Consider the following 8,755-nt stretch of genomic DNA (forward strand, 5'->3'; position numbering starts at 1 on the left):
TTATATTGTTGGTGGGGAATCCCTCCATTAAAACCTTAAAAAAAAAAAAAAAAAGGTATACATAATGTACAAGGTGCCCCAAAAATCATTTCAGTTATGTATTCATTTCATTTTATCTACAGGGTATCCAAAAACCAATGTACAATCTTTGAAAATAAAAAATAAAATAAAAAAAAATGAAATCTGTAGGTGCAAATAACATGTACCTAAATATGTAATAATGAAATAAATAAATTGCTACCTATCAATTCAAAGAAAAGAGAGAGAGAGAGAGAGGGAGAGAGAGAGAGAGAGAGAGAGGCTATATCAAAAAAAGGAATGAGAAAAAAATAGAGAAAGGAAATACCTACTATTTTATCTCAATGTTCGAACGAAATTGTACTCTCTCTCTCTCTGCTTCTCTCTCTCTCTCTTACTTTCTCACACTCCCATTTCGTACATTGTTCATTGTATTTATTCTCTGATTAAATTGAAAAGTAAAAGAGGAAGAGAGAGAGAGAGAGAGAGAGAGAGAGAGAGATGTGAACATCACAAGAGAGAGAGGGGGGGAGAGAAAGAAAATGAGATAGAGGGGAGGAGAGAGAGAGAAAGAAGGAAAATGAGAAGAGAGATGGATATAAAAGAAATCAAAACTCGATATAAGTGCACAGGAATAGACTGTTCAGTACTTTGGTCCCAATTTGAGAAATGAGAGAAATTGATGTGTGTGTGTTTTTTTTTTAATAAATAAATAATAATAATAAGAAAGTGAGTTTGCCACGACTGTATGTTGGTTTCACAAATAACTCTTAAATCGGTTCATCCGATGTATGTTGATGAAATTCGGTAGAAATAATCTGAAGAGAATCTTCCCATTTAATTGTGTCGATCCACCTTTGAACTTAGAAGGCTCCGTAGCCGTAGGGCTCTCTTGAAATTCTTTGTTCAGCATTAGCTCGAGCACGGTTTGTCATGATAAATTTTAAAGACATTTTTATAATGGCAGGATTCTCCTGAAGGACCTCCTCTTCCACCCAACCGCCTTTTTCTGTTTTGGGTACCCTGAAGAGGACGAAAAACAAAGGAAACAAAAAAGAAAGAAGAGAAAATTGATAAGGAATCATAGGGGTTGCCAGTAGGAAGAAAAAGAGAAAGAAAATACGAAGTGAAGTGAAAAGAAGAAGAAGAAGGAGGAGGAGAAAGAGATCGAGGAGGGAAATGAAGACAAAGCGAAAGTGGAAGGGAAGAGAAAAGAGGGATAAGAAAACAATACACAAAGAATTGATAAGGGAAAAATGATAGCATTTCAATTGAGACAAAGGAACTTGGAAAGCTATAGGTAGGTGGCTTTTTTTTAATGGTTAACGTCCATTTTTTTTTTTTTTTTTTTTTTTTTTATGATAATTATCGACAAGAATTTAATATTTCATTTTTTAATTATATTTATCTTATTTTCACGCTATAGATAAAAAAAAGTCTTTTTTAAATAAAAATATTAAAATAAATGAATTAAAAAAAAAAAACACTGAAATAAAAATACACCATAATTTAAGAAGTGTATTTGTTTTTCTTTTTCCTTCTTAAATAATTAATTAGTTATTTTAAATGTTGGCGCCTTGAATCTCGATGTCCCTTGTGAATAAATGACATTTTCTCCCCTTTTTATTTATTTATTTAATTTATTATTATTATTATTATAGATATATCCACTTTATTTGTAATCAATACAATAAAGGTAACTAGGTATAGTATGGGCTATGGATAGATAGCGACATACTCTAGCGGGATGCATAGGCAAAAATGATCTACAGTAATAGATTCATAGTTGTTCCATGGATGGGACATACTGAGTTACAGAAATCACTTACAGCATCGTGCTAGCAACTCCACAGACTATTCAATTCTCGAATGATACTGATCTTTGACATTTCCTGACAACATTCTGGCGTGATATCCCAAACTTTCTCCAGACATTATGTTTTATGCTCCACTAGATCTATCACACAGTTTGGTCCCTTCTGTTCCCTATGGCAGAAGCCACAGTTGTAGCCAACTCAATAGTCAGCAGTTTAATCAAATCAGTTAAAGTTAGTCTTTTATGTATTCAATATGGATGAGCTGGATGATCTTATTTCATATTTTATTATGTATATTTTGTTTTTTTTTTTTTTTTTTTTAAAGTAGGTACCGACACTCTGTTTGTGTAATCCTCCTCTTCCTCTCTACTTTCTTTTTTTTTTCGTCCCTGCCTCATTCCTTCTCTCCTCTCCTCTCTACCTCTCTTTTTAATTTTTATATACCCTCTATTCCATATCTTTTCTCTCTCTCTCTTTTCATCCTTCCTCTCTCCTCTCCCTCCCTCCCCTGCGTCAATTTCTCTCTCTCCCTCCCTCTCTTTCTTGTTGTTTTAAAATAAATATGGGTAGTTTTTTGCTACCTCTAACAGTCTAACCGCTAAAACCACAGGTAAAATGTAGCAACTGTTATAAAATCCCTCTCCCCCTTGGTAAAAAGTCCCTCTTTGTGCATAAAATCCCTTCCCTCTTGTTCAAAAGTTCTCATCCCTCCTAATATAAAATCCCTTCCTCCTTCCTAAAGTGGTACCTGCCGCAGGTATTAATGTTGGCTTACATAACAGCAGAATATACAGGGATTCCAGGGTGTACAGAATAACAGTAATATACCTACACACCTACAGGGTGGTCAAAACGTGATGGTTCAGGGATTTTTGTCGGACCCTGTTTGATTTTTTGACGGGGAAAAAAACGATTATTTGATTTTAGGATTTTAGTTCCCGTTATCTAATGAACTAGGTGTGGTAGATGTGAAGATCGTAAAAAAAAGAAGAGGAAAAAACAAGACCAAGAATAGAAAAAGGAAGAATAAGGAGGAGGAAATAAAAAGAAGAAGAAGAAGAAGAGATATAAAGAAGAAGCAAAAGACGAAGAAGAGGTTCTCCTACCCACTTATCCTTATAAAAGCCTTGGACAAAGACAACGGGGAAAGAAAACTAAAGAAAAAGGGAGAAAAGGGACAGAAAGGGGGGAAATAACGAAAATATAATTAATTCCCACGGGGAAAACTTTTTTCACGGCAGAAGAGCTATTCGTATAATCTTCGTATTTTCGTATAATAATCGTATTCCATAAGATGCCATAGACTGGGCGAAGTTATAAAGAGTAATAAAGTGTTGAGATAAAGAATTTAGAAGTAGCAGTAGGAGGAGGAGAAAGAGGAGGAGAAGGAGGAGGAAACGAAGAAGAAGGAGGAGGAGGTGAAGGAATAAAATACAAAAGTACATAAATATACGAGGAAATAGGATACGGTTCTCAGGATATTCGTTTCTGCTGACTCCGCTGCTGTTCTTCTGTTTCCGGGGAGTTTGGATTCTTGTGATGACTTTTCTAGGTGAAAATCCGATTCTTCTTAAAGTAGACTCCAATTTTGATCTTCCAAGGTTCAAAGAGCGCTCTCCATTGTCTTGGATAGTTTCGCTCGTCACGATATTAACTTTCAGTCAAGAGAGTCACAATATTAACTTTCAGTCAAGAGAGATCAAGTTTAATTTGATTTATTTGATTCTAGAAAAAACAACCAAGTAACACTTTTGAAGAAAGGTTACATTGAAGAAATGTAGTGATTGGTGAGATACTGTATTTACTGGACGTTTCAGGAACTGATATTCATAATAATGTCAATAAAACCATATCAGAAAATTTTAAAACCAGTAGTTGGGTGGAAGAGCTCCTTTAGTTAGGAGAATCCTGTCACAAAAAAAAAGAAAAAAATCACCAGAAAATCGATAAGCTATAAATAGGTCTGACAGATAGTGGAAATCAAAGTCTGCTGAAAACAAATTCAGTTTCAGACTCTGAAACGGAAAATCTCCATCAGGGCGAAACATCATTTGAATCGGTTGGCCGATCTCGTCAGTTCGGAAACTGATTTTTCCACTCCTGTGCCGATTTTCCTCATCAGGTGTGACAGCGCCAATGTGGCGTGAAAACGGTTCCAAATCGGAACGGATGATCAGGCTGTTAACCCTGAGGCAACCTCGGTTCCTCGGTAGCTAGCTATTAGGAATCGCTTATGTCTTATAACCTTTGAGCCGTCTCTGCTCTCTCTCTCTCTCTCTCTCTCTCTCTCTCTCTCTCTCCCTCTCTCTCTCTCCTATTCAAGTTTAGACTCTGTCACAGTCACAGGCCTGTCATGTCATCAGTTTTCTCTGCTACTTGAAAAGAACGAGAAAAAGGGAGAATAGAAGAAAAAAGGGATGAAGGAAGTGCAAAGAGGGAGAAAAATAGGGAGGGAAAAAATTTGAATGGGGGGAAAATTGAGAGGGAAGAAAAAGGGATAAAAAACCGAAAGAGGGTCGAGGGATTTTTCCTTGAGAAGGGATAAAAAAAATATAGAGGGAATAATAAGGGAAGAAAAAATCGAAAGAGGGAAGAGAAGGGACCTAAAGGGGAATAAAAAGAACGCGGAACATAAAATTGGGGGGAGAAAAGAGAAAGGGAAAAAATACGTGGTGAGAGGGAAAAATAAGGGATAAAAAACCTCGAGAGAGGGAGAAAAGAAGAGCAGGGAGGGAAAAAACATTGAATCGTGTAGATGTTTTTTCCCTCCCCCTCCAGTAATCCCACTCTTTTCTCCCACAGTTATTTTTCTCTCCCTTCTATCACACAGTTTGTCCCTTTCTTTCCCCTATGGCAGGAGCCACAGTTAGCAACTCAACAGTTAGAGTTTAATCAAACTCAGTTTAAAGTTTAGTTCTTTTATTAATCAATCTGGTGAGCTGATTTATTTTATTTTAGTTAGGTATTACTTTCTATTTTATTTTTATTTTTTTTCAAGTACCAACACTTTTTGTGTAATCCTCCTCTTCCTCTCTCCTTTCTTTTTTTTTTTTTTTTTTTGAAGAGAGGGAAGAGAAGGGACCTAAAGGGGAATAAAAAGAACGCGGAACGTATAAAAAGGTAACAAAGAGGAACAAAAATTTAGAGGGAAGAAAAGAGAAAGGGAAAAAATACGTGGTGAGAGGGAAAAATGAGGGATAAAAAACCTCGAGAAAGGGAGAAAAGAAAAGCAGGGAGGGAAATAACATTGAAAGAGAGAGGGCATAGCGTGAAGTGTCGACACTTGAAATGTTCCTAATGATAGAGAGAAAGAAAAAGAGGGGGGGGAGTGAGAAGTAGGAGAATAGGGGAAGTGGAAAAAGGAGGTGGAGGGGAAGGTGAGAGAGAGGGGAAATGTAGAGTGAGAGGGGGAAGAGGGGAAAAGAATAAAGGTTCTTTTCTGTGTCATATTCTAAGGACCTTCTTCCTTTTCTTTCATAGGGCTCTTCTCTCTCCTTCTCTCTCTCGCTCTCTCTTTCTCTCTCTCTCTCTCTCGCTCTCTCTCCCTCTCTCTCTCTCGCTCGCTCGCTCTCTCTTTCTCTCTCTCGCTCTCTCTCTCTCTCTCTCTCTCTCTTTCTCTCCCTCTCTCTCTCTCTCATGTAAATGGGGTTGTGTGTGTGGTGTAAGAGAATGGTGGCTTTTGATGAAGTACATATGGGTGTATTAGGGAGAGGATGAAGGGTTGAGAAATTAAAATCGATATTATTGTATTTTCTCTCGTTTTTTTTTTTTTTTTTTTTTTTTTTTTTTTTTTTTCTTCTTCTTCCTATTTTGTTCTTCTTTCACCAGGCCTACATTTAAAGAATATCGCATTTTGCAAGTTGGCATTTCGTAACCTTAGTTAGGACCTAAATTAAATAGAAAATAAACTTAAAAAAAAACTTTATTGGTCGTGGTACCTACACCCCTTTTTAGATAAGTAGGTACTTCTACAAGAGTAAGTTTCGAACAAACACATACCCCAAGCCCCGAATAGACGCAAAACCTACGCCTACGCCACCTCCTGTTATTTCCTTTTCTCGTAAAAAATGAAAAGAAAAAAAAAAAAAAAAAAAAAAAAAAAAAAAAAAAAAAGAGGGAAAAAAAAATTTATTCCAAAAAAAAAAAAAAAAAAAAAGACGTAGGAGAAAAATACTTAGAAGCACTTGTGAGCATTTTTATAAAATAAATTACACCGTTCCAAAAAACTGCTGAACGAAATAGGAAGAGAAGAACAATAAGCCATTGGAAGAGAAAGTAAAAGGAGGAGGAGGAGGAGGAGTAGAAGGAAGGGAATGCAAAAGGAGGAGAAGAGAGGAAGGTGTAGGAGGAGGAAGAAGACGGGAAAGAAATGAGGAAAAAGATAAAGATGAAGAAGGGGAAGGAGAAGAAGAAGAATGTGGAGTAGATCAGAAGGAGGAAGAGAAGGAGAAGGAGCAGGATGAAGATGAGTAGGAAGACGAAAATGAAGAAGACGGAGAAGGAAAAGAAAAAGAAAAAGAAAAAGAGTGATGATTTTCTTACAAGATGAATGGATTTTCTTGAAGCAAGAAGATTTTCTTTCCCTTCTGTGATGGAAAGATTTTTTCCTCCTCCTCCTCCTCCTCCTCCTCTTCCTCCTCCTCCTTCTTCTTCTTCTTTCTCCTCCTCCTTCTTCTTCGTTGGCAACTGCCAGTTCTAATAAATATACAAGGTGGCAACGAGCGCGAGTTCTAATTTTGTATACCGGGTCGTACATAAGTACATTAACATAAAAATACAAGTATACGTATGAAATTTTAAAACAATAATTAATGCAATGTAAAACTTACCCCTATGTCTGTTCGTCTGTTTGTCAAACATTAGCATAGAGTCTTCAATCTGAAACAAAACAAATGAACAAAAATTAGTGGAATGGAAAACATTCTAAAGGATTTTAGTGGAATGAAAAAAGTCCAAGGGAATGAAGAAGAGAAAAAGTTCACATTCACAACCAATAGAGCAAACGTTGCTAAAGGTCCACGCACACTTTTCCGTCAAGGAGAATAGAAATGTACCTACCTACCTGATCCCTGATACAACCTACATATTTATGTAAAGAGTAACACAGAGAGTAACAATAATGTGTATCTAGATGTCCCTGATATGTATAAAACCTGTATAATAAATACGAGTAGCTACAGAGTAGGAACATTATCTCCCCATGTCCCAGAAGTGTTTAAACTTTAAAGCTTTAGTTAGCTTCAGTTAGTTAAAGCCTTCTACCCTGTCCCATTTGTCACATATCCCTCCTGCATTCTTGATTCATTTTGTAATGGGACGCCCATAACTCTACCTATAAACTATAAACACACGAGGACTTTACGTATAAACACTAAAAACATATAGACTTTATCGACGTATAATCGTATAAATATCCGTAAGTATAGGATTTTCTTTGGTGTCTTTACAACCATTTATGCATGTTCAGTATGGACAATTGGACATCAACATAACTTGGTCTCCATTCGAGGATGTGGACCCTGGACCCTGTTAATAGACACTCCGAGCTTGGTCTTCCAACTTGGTCTTTCGACCTTCGACAGATCTTTGCTCGATATTAGCAAAAAATTCGTTTTTTTTTTTTTTTTTTTTTTTAAATCAAAAGGATTTTAGTGGAATGAAAAAAGTCCAAGGGATTTTAGTGGAATGAAAAAAAGTCCAAGGAATTTATTGCAATAAAATAAATCCAATGAATTTTAGTGGAATGAAAAAAATACAAAGGAATGAAAAAAAAAAAAAAGTTTACAACCAAAAGAGTAAACGCTGATGCTAAAGGTCCACGCACACTTTTCTGTCAAGGAGAACAGAAATGTTCCTGATCTTATGCAACCTGTGTAGAGAATTACACAGAGAGCAATATTATTTGTATCTAAATGTCCCTGATACGTATACAACCTGTATAATAAATAGCTACAGAATAACAACATTATTTCTAAATAAATGTCCCTGATACAACCTGTATACAGAATAGGAACATTATCTACCCATATCCCTGAAGGGTTTAGAGCTTTAGTTAGCTTCATATATGTCGTTATCAAATAAAGGCAGTAGCTCCTATATGTTAACCCTTTCACCCCGACTTATTTTAGGACCAGAATCTTTAATTTTCACTGATCAGGTATTATTATTTGGGCTATAAACAAGGCCTCTACAAAGTTTCATGTCCTCCCAGGTCTCCTAGGACTATTGAACAAAAATCATTTTGGAGACAAAACCAGACAAGTGAGCCAAATGAATTTTACTGACTTCTTATATCACAAAAGAAACGTTTGAAAAACTTTAGGAAGGAATTTTTTCGATTCTGTGTGGGACGTATTGTTCCTTTAGGGGTGAAAGGGGTAAAGTTCCTATGTCTTAAAGTTCCTATATTTTAAAGCCTTATTTGTCACATATCCTTCCTGCATTCTTGATGCATTTTGTAATGGGACGCCCATAACTCTACGAACAAACACATGAGGACTTTACGTATAAGCATTAAACACGTATGGAAGTATAAATATCCGTAAGTATGGGATTTTCTTTGATATCTACATAATTATATGTAATTATATTTATAGACACCTATTTATACCGGACACTCAAACTCGGAATAGATGGCCTGAGGCGCCTGAGCGTGAGTGGGAGGCCTCCTAACTTGGTCTCCATTTGCGGATGCGGACCTTGTAGACACTGCGAACTTAGTCTTCAAATTTGGTCTTTCGACAGATCTTTGCTCGATATTTGTTTTTTTTTTTTTTTTAAAGAAGAAGAAGAAGAAGAAGAGTGATGATTTTCTTACAAGATGAATGGATTTTCTTGAAGCAAGAAGATTTTCTTTCCCTTCTGTGATGGAAAGATTTTGAAGAGTGATGATTTTCTTACAAGATGAATGGATTTTCTTG

The 8,755-nt window shown here is 36.1% G+C and overlaps 1 long non-coding RNA gene across 1 annotated transcript in view; it reads right to left on the minus strand.

Moving 5' to 3' along the window:
* Nucleotides 1-6,714, minus strand: part of LOC113471686 — an 18,478-nt gene extending 11,764 nt beyond the window's left edge. The window contains exon 1 of the long non-coding RNA XR_003394289.1: nucleotides 6,665-6,714. This is a non-coding gene — a long non-coding RNA (uncharacterized LOC113471686). The remainder of the gene's footprint in view (nucleotides 1-6,664) is intronic.
* Nucleotides 6,715-8,755: the final 2,041 nt, after the last annotated feature.

The sequence above is a fragment of the Diaphorina citri genome, unplaced genomic scaffold (genome assembly GCF_000475195.1).
Source record: "Diaphorina citri unplaced genomic scaffold, Diaci psyllid genome assembly version 1.1 scaffold2808, whole genome shotgun sequence".
Classification (NCBI taxonomy): domain Eukaryota; kingdom Metazoa; phylum Arthropoda; class Insecta; order Hemiptera; family Psyllidae; genus Diaphorina; species Diaphorina citri.